This window comes from Hylobates moloch, unplaced genomic scaffold (genome assembly GCF_009828535.3).
Source record: "Hylobates moloch isolate HMO894 unplaced genomic scaffold, HMol_V3 SCAFFOLD_326, whole genome shotgun sequence".
Lineage (NCBI taxonomy): Eukaryota > Metazoa > Chordata > Mammalia > Primates > Hylobatidae > Hylobates > Hylobates moloch.
The window spans coordinates 19,536-33,442 of record NW_026652601.1 but is presented as its reverse complement, the minus strand read 5'-3'; the positions used below and the strand labels follow the sequence as shown (position 1 = coordinate 33,442).

At 38.4% G+C, this 13,907-nt stretch overlaps 1 pseudogene; it reads left to right on the top strand.

The window, feature by feature from the left end:
• Window positions 1-11,234: 11,234 nt before the first annotated feature.
• LOC116464244 (dolichyl-diphosphooligosaccharide--protein glycosyltransferase subunit STT3A-like) lies at window positions 11,235-13,907 on the top strand (annotated as a pseudogene).

The following is a 13,907-nucleotide window of genomic DNA, read 5'->3' as shown; positions in this document are numbered from 1 at the left end:
GTGATCTGTGTCAGCAATATAAGCTATTCTTCAGTCATTTATTTTATTGTAATATGTTATTGCAGAAAAATGCAATTATTGAGAGTATCTAAGAGACAAATAAATACTAAGATAAAACTGGGACATTTTCTTACAGAATTATAGACATAATGTTTGAATCTTCATTTAATCAAAGCATTTGGCTGTTTTATTTTGGTCAGTAAGTTTACAATACGGAGAGACGAAATGATTTTTTTAAAGAATTTGAAATTTAACTTATATTTACAAAATTTATAGCAATAATTTAAGTATCAATTGCCTGAAGCTATTGAATGAAGAAGATAGGAAATGATTGTTGGGACTTTCTCAAGCCTGTATTTGGGGCAAGAGCACTACCAGACAAAAAGAGAGGCCTGGTCTCAAATGCTGGGGAGTCTTTGTGAGATCAGAGCATTCAGAAGCTCATCACTTCACAGTTCCATTCACTTTGACTGCACTGGGCTTAACTTTATGCCCCTAAATTTTAGAATTTCTCTTAGGCATTCAGAGGACAGAGGCAAATAGCAGAAAAAATCAAAAGGTGTCTGTTAGGCTGGGCACTGTGGCTCACGCCTGTAATCCCAGCACTTTGGGAGGCCGAGGTGGGCAGATCACTTGAGGTCAGGAGTTTGAGACCAGCCTGGCAAAAATGGTGAAACCCTGTCTCTACTAAAAAAAATACAAAAATTAGCTAGGTGTGATGGCACATGCCTGTAATCCCAGCTACTTGGGAGGCTGAGGCAGGAGAATTGCTTGAACCTGGGAGACGGAGGTTGCAGTGAGCCGAGATCATGCCACTGCACTCAAGCCTGGGCGACAGAGCAAAACTCCATCTCAAAAAAAAAAAAAAAAGAAAGAAAAAGAAAAAGAAAAAGTTGTCTGTGAATCACACTGAAAATTGATTTACCATCCATAGAATGGCATTGATAGGTGAATAGTTCTGCACTCCTTTTGACTTTCTAAAGAAACGGATGACAAAGATACTGGTGGAAATGAAAGCAGCCATGATATTTTTTTTCTCTGAATTAAATAAATGTAAAGATGGATTTCCTCTTCTGTAAAGTTGGAGTAGATAAACTTTTTCTATTCCTCCCACTTAGCATAACTAAAATAACTTCTAAGTTATTTAAGTGTATAACTGGAAATATGGAGAAAAGGGAATAAAGTGGATAAGAAGCTCTGAACTCAGGAAACAACATAGCGGTGAGTTTTCAAAAAAAAGCCTTCCCTCTTCAGAGAAAAGACTAAGAAAAGGTCAGCATAGCAGGCAGAACACTTAGACAATGACTGCTATATTCCAACCAAACACTGTAAGACATCACTGAGGGAGCCCTCTCCTTCACCTTCACCAATAAAGAACAAACGGAGGCTGAGAATTTGACATTCCCACTCACAGTTGTCAGACGGTATTGAACTGCCATGACCCCTCACTGAGGTGGTGTCAGAGAAGCACAAGTAGGAAGCAGAGATTTCACATTCATTCCTGCTTGGTGGTAAGAAGGCTCTGACCCACTCACAGTGACAGAGAAGATAACATGGAGGGCAGGATATCCATTTATACCCTGCAGTAATAAGACACTCCTGCCCTCCTAATTAGTGTGTATTCAAAGGAAGAATAGTGAAGAAACAGGATTTTCATCACCTCTTAACTGTGATGACACCCTCTTTGTGGTGTCACTGAAGGTCATGTGAGTAGCAACAACCAAGTACTTCTGCCTCCCAACAGAAAAGTGTCACTTAAGGCCAAGTGGAGGCTCAAACTTCTACCCTACCCCGCAACAACAAGAGGCACATCCATACTGAATATCAAAAGAGGCCAAGTAAAGGACCTGGACTTCTACTTCCACCTGGCTGTAAAACTGTGGTGTCTCCCTTTCCCTGTTGGGCTGCTATTGTATGAAACCACGTAAAACTGAAAGTTTAAATAAGACACAGAGACTCATAACATGATATCTAAAATGTTCAGATTTCAAATAAAAACAAAATTATTCTTCATACCTCAAACCAAAAAGCCTTAATCTGAATGAAAACAGTTGACCAATAGATCCCCACACCAGGATTGCAGAGGTGTTAGAGTGATCTGACAAGTATTTTAAAGCAGTTGCCTTCAACAAATGATAAAAGAAAAGCTTCAACAAACATTATGAATATGTTTGAGCCAAACAAAAATAAAAACTATCGGCAAAGATAGAATGTCCCAGCAAAGAAACAGGCAATATAAGAAAAAAAAATCAATGAACTGGAAGATGGAACAATAGAAACTATCAAAACTGAGTAACAGTGAGAAAGTAGAATTACAAACAGACTTAGGAACCCTTTAATCCATATCAAAATATCTAGTATTAATGCCATCAGAGTTCTGGAAATAGCAGAGAAAAAAAAGGGCTGAAAATGTAATTATAAAAATAATTAATGAAAAATTCCAAAATTTGGTAAAAGATATACATCTATAGATTTGAGAAGCTGAAAAAACCCAAACAAAAAAAGAAACACAAAAAACCCACACATAACACACAGCAAGGTCAAACTAATGAAAATTGAAAACAAAAAATTTTCAAAGTAGCTATAGTGATGTGTGACATCTTACATAAAGAGTAAAGATATAAGACCACAAACCTACAACTATCTGATCTTCGACAAATCTGACAAAAACAAGCAATGAGGAAAGGATTCCCTATTCGATAAATGGTGCTGGGAAAACTGGGTAGCCATATGCAGAAGATTAAAACTGGACCCCTTCATTTCAACATACACAAAAATCAAATCTGGATGAATTAAAGACTTAAATGTAAAACTCAAAACTATAAAAACCTTAGAAGACAACCTAGGCAATACCATTCAGGACATAGGCACAGGCAAAGATTTCATGACAAAGACAGCAAAAGCAGTTGCAACAAAAGCAAAAATTGACAAATGAGATCTAATTAAATTAAGATCTGCACAGCAAAAGAAACTCTCAACGGAGTAAATAGATAACCTACAGAGTGGGAGAAAATTTTTGCAATGGATTTATCTGACAAAGGTCTAATATCCAGAATCTACAAGGAACCTTCGCAAATTTACAAAACAAACAAACAAACCCAACCCCAATAAAAAGTGGGCAAAAGACATGAACAGATACTTCTGAAAAGAAAACATACATGGGGCGAACAATCATATGAAAAGCTCACATCACTTATCATTAGAGAAATGCAAATCAAAACCACAATGGGATACCATTGCACACCAGTGAGAATGGCTATTATTAAAAAGTCAAAAAATAACAGATGCTGCTGAGGTTACAGAGAAAAAGAAATGTTTATACAGTGTTGGTGTGAGTGTAAATTAGTTCAACCACTTTGGAAGACAGTGAGGTGATTCTTCAAGAATCGACAATACCATTCGACTCAGCAATCCCATTACTGGGTATATACCCAAAGGACTATATAAATCATTCTGTTGTAAAGACACATGCACACATGTGTTCATTGCAGCACTATTCACAATAGCAAAGCCATAAAATCGACCTAAATGCCCATCAATGGTAGACTGGATAAAGAAAATGTGGTCTGTACACACCATGGAATACTATGTAACCAGAAAAATGCATGAGACCTTGGCCTTTGCGGGGACATGGATGGAGTTGGAGGTCGATATCCTTAGCAAACTAATGCAGAAACAGAAAAACAAATCCTGAATGTTCTCACTTATAAGTGGGAGCTAAATGATGAGAACACATGGACACACAGAGGGAAACAAGACACACTGGGGCCTATCAAAGAGTGGAGTGTGGGAGGAGGGAGAGGATGTGGAATAATAACTAATGGGTACTAGGCTTACTATCTAGGTGATGAAATAATCTGTACAACAACCCCCCCATGACACAACTTCACCTATATAGGAAACCTGCACATGTACTCCTGAACTTAAAATAAAAGTTAAATAAAAAAGAAAATACTTGCAAACTAAACTCTATGTATATCTGACAAATAAATACTATCTACAATGTATTAGAATTTTTTAAGACTCAGCAGTACCCAATAACGACAAAGCAATCTGATTACAAAATAAGACATAAGCATAATATACATTTCATGGAATTAGGAATTGTATAGAGCAATTAACCTATTAAAACATATTCAACATTATCAGCCATTTTGGAAATGCAATTTAAATCACAATGAGGTATTACTATACACGTATCAGGTTGGCTAAGATGAAAAATATTGAAAAGACCAAATGTTTTAAAAATTCAATTTAATTTTAAGTTCCAGGGTACATGTGCAGGATGTACAGGTTTGTTATATAGGTAGACCCATGCCATGGTGATTTGCTGCACCTATCAATCCATCACGTAGGTATTAAGCCCCGTGTACATTAAGTATTTATCCTGATGCTCTCTGTCCCCTTGCCCCCCGTCAGGCTGCAGTGTGTGTTGTTCCCCTCCCTGTGTCCAGGTGTTCTCATCATTCAGCTCCCACTTATAAGTGAGAACATGTGGTGCTTGGTTTTCTGTTCCTGTGTTAGTTTGCTGAGCTAAGCTCCATCCATGTCCCTGCAAAGGACATGATCTTGTTCCTTTTTTTTTTTTTTTTTTTTTGAGACAGAGTCTTGCTCTGTCGCCCAGGCTGGAGTGCAGTGGCGCAATCTCGGCTCACTGCAAGCTCCGCCTCCTGGGTTCACACCATTCTCCTGCCTCAGCCTCTCCGAGTAGCTGGGACTACAGGCGCCCGCCACCACGCCCAGCTAATTTTTTTGTATTTTTAGTAGAGACGGGGTTTCACCATGGTCTCGATCTCCTGACCTCGTGATCCTCCCGCCTCGGCCTCCCAAAGTGCTGGGATCTTGTTCCTTTTTATGGCTGCATAGTATTCCATGGTGTATATGTACCACATTTTCTTTATCCAGTCTATCATCTAGAAAAACCCATCATCGCAGCCCCAAATCGTAAGCTGATAAGCAACTTCAGCAAAGTCTCAGGATTCAAAATCAATGTGCAAAAATCACAAGCATTCCTATACACAAACAATAGAAAAGCAGAGAGCCAAATCATGAATGACCTCCCATTCGCAATTGCTACAAAGATAATAAAATACCTAGGAATACAGCTAACAAAGGAAGTGAAGGACCTCTTCAAGGAGAATTTCAAACCACTGCTAAAGGAAATAAGAGAGGACACAAACAAATGGAAAAATATCCCGTGCTCATGAATAGGGAGAATCAATATCATGAAAATGGCCATGCTGCCCAAAGTAATTTACAGATTCAATGCTATTCCCATTAAACTACCATTGACATCCTTCCCAGAATTAGAAAAATACTACCTTAAAATTCATATGGAACCAAAAAAGGGCCGGTATAGAAAGACGATTCTAAGCAAAAAAGAATAAAGCTGGAGGCATCACACTACCAGATTTCAAACTATATGACAGGGGTACAGTAACCAACAAAAAAAACAAAATGAAAACAGACACATAGACCAGTGGAACAGAATAAAGACCTCAGAAATAAGACCAAACATCTACAACCATCTGAACTTCGACAAACCTGACAAAAACAAGCAATGAGGAAAGGATTCTCTATTCAATAAATGGTGCTGGGAAAACTGGCTAGCCATGTGCAGAAAATAGAAACTGGACCCTTTCCTTATACCTTACATAAAAATTAACTCAAGATGGATTAAAGACTTAAATGTAAAACCTAAAACTATAAAAACCCTAGAAGAAAATCTGGAAGTACCATTCAGGACATAGGCATGGGCAAAGATTTCATCACAAAAAAATCAAAAGCAATTGCAACAAAAGCCAAAATTGACAAACGGCATCTAATTAAACTATGGAGCGTCTGCACAGCAAAAGTAACTATCATCAGAGTGATGAGACAACCTACATAATTGGAGAAAATTTTTGCAATCTATCCACCTGACAAAGGTCTAATATCCAGAATCTACACGGAACTCAAACAAATTTACAAGTAAATGACAAACAAACCCATTAAATGTGGGCAAAGGAAATGAACAGACCAAATGCTTTTGAGGATGTGGAGAAACTAGATTTTACATACATTATTGGTGGGAATGGGAAGCAGCAAAACCACTCTGAAAACAATATGTCAGTTTTTAATAAAACTAAACGTGCAACTGCCATATGACTCAGCAATTGCACTCTTGGGCATTCATCCCTAATAAATAAAGTGTGTGTTCACACAAAAATCTGTACATGAAAGTTCATGGCAAATTTACTTTTTAGTAGCCCAGAAGTGTGAACAATGTAGATATCTTTTAATAGTTAAATGGCTAAACATATGTTAGCCATGTGAATATTACAAAGATTCATGCTGTGGAATACTACTCTGTGATATAAAGGAACATATTATTTAGGTACAACAACCTGGTTAAATCTCCAGAGAACTGTGCTGAATGAAAAAATCCAATCCCTAAATGGAACATACTGGATGATCCCACTTATGTAATGTTTTTGAAATGACAAAATTATAGAAATGGAGAACATACAAGTGGCTGCCAGGGGTAAAAGAGGGGATTGGGATGGCAGGGGAAGGAGCTTGGGTACGAAAGGACAACATTAAAGGAGCCTGGTAATGGCACTGTTGTGTGTTTTGAGTATATATATCCGTATCAATATCTTTTTGGGCTATCATACTATAGTTTTGCAATATATTACTATTAGGGGTAACTGGATAAAGGGTATATGAGATGTCACTTTTTTGTCCTTACAACTGCATGTAAATTTAAAATTTTAATCTAAGAAAGAATATTAAAAACAAGTTTTTAAGTATAACTACTTCAAATTTCTGCCTAGGGGCTTTCTTTCACACATGTGTCAGTTAATGCCCTAAGAAAGTTAATTCTACTAGGGAGCAGTTCTTAGCAACAACTGTGACCAGAAAAATAAGAATGTGTAATTCTAAACCTCTCTTGGATGAAGATACTATAAATCTTTTTTAAAAGTTATTTGACTCAGTTGGAAAGACTATGCAGAAATTGGAGCCCTTATACATCACTGGTGCTAATGTAAAATGGTGCAGGTGCTACAGAAAAGAGTATGGCAATTTCAAAAAATTAAAAATAGAGTTACCATATGACCCAGTAATTCACTTCAGGATATATATCCAAGAAATTGAAATCGAAGACCCAAAAAGATATTTGTATATCCATGTTCATAGCGGCGTTATTTATAACAGCCAAAAGGAGGAAGCAACTTAAGTGTTCATCGATGGATGAATGCATAAACAAAATGTGGCATATACATACAGTGGAATATTACTCAGCATAAAAAGAAATTTAATCCCAACACATACTACAACATGAAAGAACCTTGAAGATATTATGCTAAGTGAAATAAGCCAGTCACAAAAGGACAAACACTGTATGCTTCCACTTACTGCCTACGGGCTTTCTTTCACACATGTGAGCGTTAATAGTGTGAGTACCTAGACTAGTCAAAATCATAGAGACAGAAAATAATATGGTGTTTGCCTGGGGCTGTGGAATGGAGAAAGAGGGAATTATTGTTACTGGGTACAGAGTTTCAGCTTGGAAAGATAAAAAGAGTTTTGGAGATAGATAATAGTGATGGCTGCACAGCAAGGCGAATGCACTTAATGCTACTGAACTGTACACTTAAAAATGGTTAAAGGGTAAATTTTATGCTTTGTATATTTCACCATAATAAAAAAATGTTAAAATGAAAATGTACTTGACTCAGATATAATAAGGTGCCTCATAGTATTTTTTTCTCTATATATCTGGTAATATATTTCATCTTCCTCACTCCAACTTGGTCTGACTTTGATAAAATGTGGAGGCTGTCAACCTCCTATGTTTTTATATCCATATACCAGTGTTCTTGTGCATCCTCTTTAAACGAGTCTAGAAGGAAATCCATTTGCTAAGTTCATTCAGAGTATAGAATTTATGCTTGAAATTTAAGTGTGAAGGATAAACTTATAAAACTCAGGTATAATCCATGAAACCCAAGGATAGGCAATACAGACAGACAGCCCCAGAATATGAACAAGCCATTAGAATGTCATTAGTAAACAAACATCTCCAATTTGTCTCTGTATGTATATTTGCCTTATTTCTCTATCTGAAGTCAGGAATTATTGATGCTTTTCTTGCTGCATACAGTGCTACCTCTCAGCCCCCAAACTTACCTGAGTAGGTGAGACCAAATAGCTTCTTCAGTTCCAATGAGAAATGCCTAGAAAGAGAATCTAATGGTTTGTTTTTTTTCTAGGTCAATTCCATGCCCCTTATTCAATTAACCATGGGATCATGTGGGAGAATGAACATGGATATTGAGGATGAGTCCAGTGAATTGAGCCTTTCATCAGCTACTACTAGTACTTCCTCCGTACTTTCTGAACATTCACTGTCTAGTACCTGACAACCTTGTCTATGGCAAATTTCTGCCTGAAGGCTTTCTTTCACCCACGTGTAGGTTAATGCCCTAAAAAGGTTAGTGCTCGGCCGGGCGCGGTGGCTCACGCTTGTAATCCCAGCACTTTGGGAGGCCGAAGCGGGCGGATCACGAGGTCAGGAGATCGAGACCACGGTGAAATCCCGTCTCTATTAAAAATACAAAAAGTTAGCCGGGCGTGGTGGCGGGCGCCTGTAGTCCCAGCTACTCGGAGAGGCTGAGGCAGGAGAATGGCGTGAACCCGGAGGCGGAGCTTGCAGTGAGCCGAGATCGCGCCACTGCACTCCAGCCTGGGTGACAGAGCGAGACTCCGTCTCAAAAACAAAACAAAACAAAACAAAACAACAACAAAAAAAGGTTAGTGCTCTTAGGGAGCAGCCTTTTGAAATGACAAATGGGAATTAGAGGATAAATACTAGACCCGACATTCCCCTGGAGAAGGAAGGGGATAACTCTGAGGCATATATTATTCCGGATTTCAGAGGTCTGCAGTAGAAGTGAGCCCCAGTTGTCCATAGTACTAACCTTGTAATAGCATACCCTCTTCTGGCTTTATCCTCATTTGCATTTCAATTTCTAAATCCCCTAATGGTGCTTCCTTTGGTCAACTTCCAAGTAAACTATAATACCTCAAATTCCCATCTAAAGTTTTATGGCCTTCATTCAGTGCTGGCGTGATGGAGGGAAACAGAAGAGGCCAATAATTGATGAAGATAAGAGACGTAAGCAAAAGCCATAAGAAAGTGGTGTCTACAGTGGACACCGCTGAGTCAGTGTACAGAAAGTAAATATGGCTTGAACACTGGAGGAAGATCTGATCTGTGCAAAACAAGAAAGAAGGATTGTTCCAGAATAGGGCTCAAAGTCTTCAATCAGATCATGGAGTAAAATAATTAAGAGGCAAGCCAAGTAAAATTCATCACTTTGGAATCTTAGATTGAAACGTAAAGGGAGAGGGACCCTGCTGGATATCTGAATACAGAAGATTCCCCACCTATGGTCAATGACTTGAAGCATACTAAGGATATTTCTCAGCTGAGGTCCAGTAGAGTGAATTAATTGATACATATATTCTTAGTTCACTTGAATAAAAATGTTAATCTGTCTATGCAGACTTTATAATATGGCAAACATGGTAAAACCATATAATATGGTAAAATATACAGTCTATGTCTCAATTTAGATTAATGTAGTGCTTCTTATAAGAGGAAATGATTGTTTCCTTGTAGGTATAATTTTTAAAAATAAGACCTTCGGCTTAAAGCTCAATAAAACACAACATTTTTGGGCTTAAAAACAGAGTACTTCAGACCTTCACTCAGGTACATGTTAATGTACAAGCAAAGATACAAAGATTCAACAACCTGATATTCAGTGTAAATTGTTTCACTCTTGCAGAAAAGGGTATAAAAATTACTCAACCAACACTAAAGTGTAGACACTGAGGCTCTTCTCGGTGATAGCTGATGAGGAGGAACCATTCCAATATCCTTAACTAGTTGATTGAATTGCAGTTTTAGATAACTCTTTAAATGCTAAGCACCTCTTGAAACAGAGCAGAAAGAATTTTAGTAATTGATTATCATCTATATTTTTAAATTACTGGATACTCCATAGTCATTTTTACTTCAAAGTGGTTGGATTTCCTTTATGAATTACACTGACAAATCACTAATGGAATGTGAGTTACAAATGAACCCAGACACACCAGTAAAAATGGCATGCTCTGTTTCTTCTTTGATGTAACCCCTTCTGCTCTACAAATTTGGCAAAGATGGATACAGTATAAAAATAAATAATCAAAGAGACTTGACAAGATAAACATTTTCATAGACCAGAGACAAAAATAGAAGGCCGAAGTGGTTAATGGAGCTGAAGTACCATATTCCAAAGCAGGCAACAGAAGCTACAACTTCATCTCCTAGGGGGTGGGAAGGACTACAGATCCGTGTAAAATGGAGAAATAAAGTTGGCCTCACTGCTTAAATCCAGGAGCTTATGATTAATAAAATTAGGGTGAAAATATACTGACAACTGGTGCCTGAGGCTACAATTTTTGTGGGGTTTCCAGGCAATGTAAGCCTGAGGATACTGGCATAGCCTCAGGGCAGGGCAGCCTGAGGCTCACTAACCAGTCTTGTAAATCCTTCATATCCCTACCAGGGAGGAGGCGCAACCCTTGATTATAAAATAGCCTCGTAACTTCTTGTCAGGGAGGAGGGAGCCAAGGGAATTAAAGAAAAATAAAGCAATGCAAAGCAAAAAATATGTTCCCCTCAAATAAGCCTGTGACCCACAAATCTAAAATGCATGAAGAAATCTAAAGCTAAGAAATACAACCAACATTCTAAGTGTTCTTGCCATGAAAAATAAGTGTTTGAGAAAATATATGTTAATTAGCTCAATGTAGCTGTTTTACAATGTATACATATTTCAAAACATGTTGTGCAGGATAAATATATAAAAATTTTGTCAATTAAAAAATAAGTTAACTTTTAAAAGTAAAAATACAACCAACTAAATATAGGACAGGAATTGCCTCTTGATGATGTTGATTGTACGAAATAATTTGACAAATATTTTATAATAAATTTAGTTGGTATACTCAAGAGAGTAAAACATACCATTCAGAAATGAACAAGAAAGTATTAAATAATAAGTTACATATATAAAATATGAATATTAAAAATAATCAGGTTGCCAGGGTTGAGTGCACCAGCGAATGGATCGCTGAGGGAGCCTAGGGGATTGCTTAGGGATTCTGGCCAGCTGAGTGTTGTCTGTTGCCACCCATTGATGTCAAGATGCCTGAGGCTGGATGGATTTTTGTGGTTGTCCTATGAGAAAGCTTCTGAAGCTTATTATGTCAATGGCCACTATGTTATCTTTCTCCAGCTGTCTCTTTGCTGTCCTGAGATTTTAAACTGTTATCTATGAGGTTAATCCACACTTTAATTATCAGACTACCAGGTTGCTGGCTAAGGAAGAGTTTTATAAATTCTGTAGCTTATGTGATGAGACAGCCTAGTTATCACTGGGATCAATCACTGGAGGAACAATTTACCCAGGCTTAATTATCACCCCTGCTGCAATCTACCACATACTCCTGTTTTTCCCCATCACCATGGACATTCAGAATGTCTGCGTGAATCCTCCTTCATCATTATTGACATTGCCACCTTACAAAAGAGCTCAAGGATGCAGGCACTGGGCTTTTGGCTGCTGTGTTTGCTATGGTTCCCACATATATCTTCCAATCTGTGACTGGCTCATATGATAATGAAGGGATTGCCATCTTTTGGATCCTACTCACCTACAATATGTGGATCAAGGCAGTAAAGACTGGCTGCATCTATTGGGAGGCTAAGTGTGCCCTTGCTTGTTTCTGCATGGACTCTTCATGGTGAGGTGTTGTGTTCCTGATCAACTTGATCCCTCTCCATCTACTGGTGCTGATGCTCACAGGCTGTTTCTCCCACTGGATCTACATGGCCTGCTGTACTGTTTACTGCCTGGGCACTATTCTTTCTATGCAGACCTGTTCTGTGGCTTTCCAGCCCGTCTTTTCATCAGAGTGCATGGAAACCATTGGGGTTTTTGGTCTTGGCCATATCCATGTCTTTCTGGATTACCTGTGCAACAAGTTGAATCCACAGCAAACTGAAGTTCTTTTCCAGTGTCCTCTCTCTAGTAGGCCTTATCCTTCTCACTATGGGAGTTCTCTTCATGCTGACAGAAAAAAATCCCTCCTTGGACAGGGCATTTCTACTCACTGCTGTATCCTTCTTATGCTAAGATCAACATCCCCATCATTGCTTCTGTGTCTGAGCATCAGCCATGACTTGATCCTCATACTATTTTGACATGCATTTCCTTGTCCTTATGTTTCTTTTTTTTTTTTTTTTTATTATTATTATACTTTAAGTTTTAGGGTACATGTGCACAATGTGCAGGTTTGTTACATATGTATCCATGTGCCATGTTGGTGTGCTGCACCCATTAACTAGTCATTTAGCATTAGGTATATCTCCTAATGCTGTCCCTCCCCACTCCCCCTAGGCCACAACAGTCCCCAGAGTGTGATGTTCCCCTTCCTGTGTCCATGTGTTCTCATTGTTCAATTCCTACCTATGAGTGAGAACATGCGGTGTTTGGTTTTTTTCCTTGAGTTAGTTTACTGAGAATGATGGTTTCCAGTTTCATCCATGTCCCTACAAAGGACATGAACTCATCATTTTTATGGCTGCATAGTATTCCATGGTGTATATGTGCCACATTTTCTTAATCCAGTCTATCGTTGTTGGACATTTGGGTTGGTTCCAAGACTTTGCTATTGTGAATAGTGCCGCAATGAACATATGTGTGCATGTGTCTTTATAGCAGCATGATTTATAGTCCTTTGGGTATATACCCAGTAATGGGATGGCTGGGTCAAATGGTGTTTCTAGTTTTGGCCTCTATTCTGCTTTAGCAACTTGTTTGATGCTCAGAGGTTTAATATCATGTATGGTGTGGCCAGTGTGCACTTTTAAGCTGTAATGGTGCGTCTAATGCCAGTATTGGCACCTGTTGCATACATTCTTTCCAGCACTGGAGTCTCCCAAATGTTGTACACATATAGGAAGAGACTGGACATAAGTCATCCAGACAAGAAAAGCAGCAGGATTCTACCTACCTGATTTAGAATGAAGCAGTAAGTGGGATGATATTAATGCTAAAATGGCCTTGGTCCATTTTGGCTTTCTTTCTCATCCCCTACACTTTTTACTCACTCCTGGGTGACCAGTAAGGCCTCCTCTTCTTCTTCCTTCATGCTATATGCCTGGGGTGGATATGGCAGTAGCAAAACTTCTGATGACTACTGAGAAGCATATTGTTGGCTTTGTCACAATACTCCAGAGGATGCAAAGGTCATATTATGTTGGGATCATAGCTACCAGATTATAGCTAAGGTGAACTGGACAATTTTTGTGGACAATAACACATGAAATAATACCAATATTTACTGAGTAGTTCAGGCAATGATATCCACAGAGGAAAACCCTATGAGATCATGAGAAAGCATGAGGTCAGCTATGTGCTGTTCATTTTTGGAGACTTCACTGAGTATTGCTATGATGATATCAACAAGTTTCTTTGGGTGGTCCAGATTGGAGGTAGCACAAACACAAGAAAACGTATCAAGGAGAATGACTATTATACTCCAATTGGGGAATTCTGTGTGGGCCATGAGGGTTCTCCAGTGCTGCTCAACTGCCTCATGTACAAGATGTGTTACTACCATTCTGGACAGGTTTACACAAAAGCCAACCATCCATCAAGCTTTGACCATGTTGGAAATGCTGAGATTGGGAATAAAGGCTTACTTTGAGCTTTATGTCCTGGAGAAAGCATATATCACAGAACATTGGCTGGTTAGAAAAAGATAAGGTAAAGGATCTGGATAATCCAGGCCCATCAAGGACATAA